The sequence below is a fragment of the Sinocyclocheilus anshuiensis genome, unplaced genomic scaffold (assembly GCF_001515605.1).
Source record: "Sinocyclocheilus anshuiensis isolate Anshui unplaced genomic scaffold, SAMN03320099.WGS_v1.1 scaffold366, whole genome shotgun sequence".
Taxonomy (NCBI): domain Eukaryota; kingdom Metazoa; phylum Chordata; class Actinopteri; order Cypriniformes; family Cyprinidae; genus Sinocyclocheilus; species Sinocyclocheilus anshuiensis.
Window position 1 is genome coordinate 1,016,387 of NW_015547673.1, and position 5,290 is coordinate 1,021,676.

Below are 5,290 nucleotides of genomic sequence, written 5' to 3' on the forward strand. Positions count from 1 at the left end.
CCCCTGAAGCTACCCAGGCGGCATATGACCGACCTTCAACGTTGAAATACGGTTGAAATAATGTCAGTTGTTGTTTCAACGTTGAAACGACGTTGATACAACGTTTAATGCTGAATGGTTACAAATATTAATAATAAAGTGTTAAAAATAAAATAAGTGAAAAGATCGTTGTGAACGATGGAGAGAAAAAGCAGAGATATAGAGGGAGAGAAAGGGACAACAACACGACAACCACATCTTCACAAAAACGATAAAAAGTATCAATTCATCATTTTTCTTCCCTGAATATGGTCCATCATACACGGGATAATACCTTGTGTCAAAACCTGACCCCAGTAATAGATAAACACGCTGCTTCCATAATTACATACTATTTCACAACTCCTTTCTCTTGAGTGTTTGTGACAAGTCACTCAAAAGCTGAAAGCGCACGCGTCTGCGCGCACGCACCAAGAGCACCGCACCGTTTTTCACCGGGGCTGAGCGGAGTCAGAATCAACCTGTCAAGCTGTTTGCACTTTGCTCGTATTTCACAAGGAAAACACTTCCCCACAACCCCCGGGAACAGGTACTCCGGTAAACAGAACAGAGCGCCGCCGCTCTTGTGCGGCCAGGTGTCACGGCACGGTCCCACCAGGCGCCTTCTTACGCGGTTCCCGACGGGTCGCGAATACATTACATTAATTAAGCCTTCAGTGATTTACCTTCCTGAGAGAGATGTCCAACAATATAATTAAAGGCGTAGTGGTTATATTAGCGATGAATATTCAAAACGGTGTCAATTAATTAGCCAACAGATCTTTCTCATTATGTTCCTGAAGAGCTCCGGTGTTCCTCTAGTTTAAAGGGTCACCGGCGAACGAGACGCATGCATATTTCACACCCAGCGCCATTATGTCCCGCGCTTAATGTCTTTTGAAACGCAACTTGAGCGCCGGACCGCTGACGAATAACGTGTGTTTAGAAGCGCCTTTGACGCGCGAATCACGCGGCGCGATTGGCACCGGAAGGCCCCTGCGAGGCTGCCGTTCCTCCTCACCGTGTTGTTTAGATCAATATTAAACCTGCTCCCACAAAGCGCGGTGTTAAGTAGACAACACGCTGATATGCATAGAAAATTAATTAGACGGCTTTCGCTGCATTCAACTCCTGGACAAATAACAACTTGTAAAGTGCACCTTCTGGGCATATTGAACATATGCTGGAATTAGCCTTAATTGACTAATTACATAAATTACTCATTAATTTTACAGCACATCAATTATAAAAGATATATCAATTAATTTTGCATAAATTAAGGGCTGAACGTGGCAAAAACGGAGACGGAGAGATGAGCGCGCGAGGAGGGGGTCGGCTCTGGGCCGCGAGGCGAGGGTGGGGGGGTTCGTCTGTTTGTTCCAAGATGCTAATAATTATTTTGTTCAGCTTTGGGCGAGAGATTCTTACTCTCGTCGTTCACAAGGAAAACACTTCCCCACAACCCCCGGGAACAGGTACTCCGGTAAACAGAACAGAGCGCCGCCGCTCTTGTGCGGCCAGGTGTCACGGCACGGTCCCACCAGGCGCCTTCTTACGCGGTTCCCGACGGGTCGCGAATACATTACATTAATTAAGCCTTCAGTGATTTACCTTCCTGAGAGAGATGTCCAACAATATAATTAAAGGCGTAGTGGTTATATTAGCGATGAATATTCAAAACGGTGTCAATTAATTAGCCAACAGATCTTTCTCATTATGTTCCTGAAGAGCTCCGGTGTTCCTCTAGTTTAAAGGGTCACCGGCGAACGAGACGCATGCATATTTCACACCCAGCGCCATTATGTCCCGCGCTTAATGTCTTTTGAAACGCAACTTGAGCGCCGGACCGCTGACGAATAACGTGTGTTTAGAAGCGCCTTTGACGCGCGAATCACGCGGCGCGATTGGCACCGGAAGGCCCCTGCGAGGCTGCCGTTCCTCCTCACCGTGTTGTTTAGATCAATATTAAACCTGCTCCCACAAAGCGCGGTGTTAAGTAGACAACACGCTGATATGCATAAGAAATTAATTAGACGGTTTTCTCTGCATTCAACTCCTGGACAAATAACAACTTGTAAAGTGCACCTTCTGGGCATATTGAGCATATGCTGGAATTAGCCTTAATTGACTAATTACATAAATTACTCATTAATTTTACAGCACATCAATTATAAAAGATATATCAATTAATTTTGCATAAATTAAGGGCCGAACGTGGCAAAAACGGAGACGGGGAGATGAGCGCGCGAGGAGGGGGTCGGCTCTGGGCCGCGAGGCGAGGGTGGGGGGGTTCGTCTGTTTGTTCCAAGATGCTAATAATTATTTTGTTCAGCTTTGGGCGAGAGATTCTTACTCTCGTCGTACAATAGGAAATGGAGAAACCCGCAATCACGGTAGTAATAATAATAACGTTAAAGACCCCTTACTAAGCGAGCATAGTCGCGTTGCCGCAAGGATGAACCATTTAAATCAATTAGAGTGGTCCTGGAAATGGGACTTTGGCACCAGCAAGAGGACTTCATGACCACCGAATGATTTATGGATGCCGATTAACATATGATCGCTTTAAGTGTGACGAGGAAGTCCTCCCATAAGTTTAGGTGATCGCTTTAATGCTCCGTTTGAAAGTTTATGAATTCTAGATCAGTTATGCTGAGTGCTCAAACTCTAAGAGATATTTCAAGGTTCAGCCCTAAAGCAACATTTCACGATTAGGCTTTATCTGTCCATAAACTCACTCACTTCGACGATATCTTCAACATGACGCACTTGAAGTAGATTTATATAATTGTCCTTCCTTCCCGTTGCCTCTGGTCTATATACTTATGCAGGCAAACTCATTCATCTTCCTACCTGCAGATCAGGCCGACATACACAATTGAGTATAAAAGCCATTCTCGTACTTAATATGGAATATACATTTTGGTTCTCTGTATTTGTATTTTTTCCCCTCTCTTTCGCTCGCTTCTCTCTCATTCACACATACGCATTAAAACTATCTATCTCCCTCCCCTGGTGAGAGCTTAGTGAATCGTGCAGTTGGCAGAGTCTGTCTCCCCCGCCACACACACACCCAGGGGCCCACAGTCAGTGGCCCTTACCTACCACAACCCTTTCCCTACAGTTACTCCTTACCTTCCACAATCCATTCCTTATTCCTTACTTGCCACAATTCATTAACCACCTATACATCAACATATTCCTGCTATTTTCAGACCTGCTGTAATCCATTCCCAACAGACCTTCGAAAATCCATTTGACTCTTTATAATCTAAACACACTGTTGAGAACTTTTGGCTTCCATCATCTGGTAATCAGTCACTATATGTCACTATAACTTAAAATGTCCTGGGCAAATATCTATCTATCTATCTATCTAAATTTTAATAATGATAAAAATATATAGTTTAGTTATATTGTATTATTTTATATTATATTAGTAATGCTAGCATTTGAAGCTATAGCAAAAATAAAAAAATATATATATATATAATTTAAATAAATAAATAAATAATAAGAACGTATTTTAATATTATATCATATTATAATAAAAGTTAATCTTAGTAATAAAATACTAGTATTTGAAGCAACATGAGGACTGCTAAGCAACGAGGCTTTGAAAAAGTAGTAGTAGTAGTATTTGTGGTATTATTTGAGAATAAACTTTATTTGGTTCTATATTTAAGTTTATATGTGACGTACCAAATCAAAATATTATTTTTAATAATAAATATATAATTTAATATTACTCATATTATAATTGATTATATTATAATAAAAGTTAATATAAATAAAATGCATATTAGTAATACTAGTATTATTACTAGTACTTTTATTACTATTTTTACAAGCAATACTAGTATTTTGGAGCTATATTGGAGCTTTAACAGGTGACAGGGAAAAGTGGTATTATTTGTGGTTGTTTTATGTAAGGATGTATGTGATGTAGTGAATCAGAACCTTTTTATTATTAATAATAATAATAATAACAATAATAATATTACATTATATTATATCAATAAAAAGTATTAGTAATAGCAATACTAGTTTTTGAAACTTTCGTGGAGCTTCAGTGGATAACGTGGGGGCTATTCTAAGCAGCAAAGTTTTGGAAAAGTGATATTATTTTGAGGTATTATTTGAGAAATGAAAGGTTAAAACATAAACAGGTCTTGCATTTAAATGGATATGGATTTTATCCAATTCCTGGATGGAAAGTGTTGTATTAGGTATAGATGGTGAGAAACAAGTGAGAGCTAATGAGAGTTTTTCATTTCAGTGACCTCCACTAGCTCAGAAGGATTCATGCTGAATCTTACAAGACTTGAGTAAAAACCAGAGCCAACTTAACACAATCTCAGCCCAGCCTCATGACCATGAGCGCTACGACTAAATTAACAGTGTGTTTAACAACGCGCAAGATAGACATCTTTCTTAATGCGTTAAAGAAGTTGATGCGGAAACAGAACTGTGCGATAACGGCCATTTGTCGGGGCTGCCAGGGCCTCGGAGTTCAAGAGACGTGGTAAGCGAAAGCCCGCTTCCTAGCAGAGGGGTGTCGAGCGCAGCCCGCTATGCTTGTGGGTGGCGGGCGAGAGACATCGTCTCTCTCCAGCGACGTTGTTCTCGCTCACCCCTCTTTCGCTTCCATTCACAGCTCTCCCCCTCCAACTCTTAATGTCCCCCGTAACACTCACTGTTCTGATTTTCATAAAGTCGTTCTTCTCCCCTCGCTGCCCAGTGTGTGATACCGGGATATGTGTAAAATAAATGATGTATATAGCTGTAGGGGGAAGTCTTCCTCCCCCAGAACTACCTTAGCATCCAGGGAACATTGAACATTAGATCCTCGTTTAGTGAATAAATAAGCATTCAACTGAATGGCAGTGTTCGCGTTGGACTTTTGTGCATATTTTACCAGAAAAGGAGCTAGGCCATTAGGGAGTTAATATCAAATAAATCTCCACTGGTCGACTGGCAGAAAGGGACCGGCGGCTCTGTAGCGCCCTGTTGGGTTACTAATGACCTGAGCGGGCTTCAAATGAAGCCGTCATATGCATGTCATTTGCAGTATGTATATATTTATATATTATCTTCTAATTGTGTTTGAGAAGAGAACAAAGCCACAAGCGCAGCATTTAGGATCAGGCCGTAAATGCTTTACAAAAGACTAAATAAGCTTGCTTTGATTAGTACATTAAAGTGTGTGTGCGTGTGTGTGTGTGTGTGTGTGTGTGTATGTGTGTGTGTGTGTGTGTGCGCACTGTGTGTG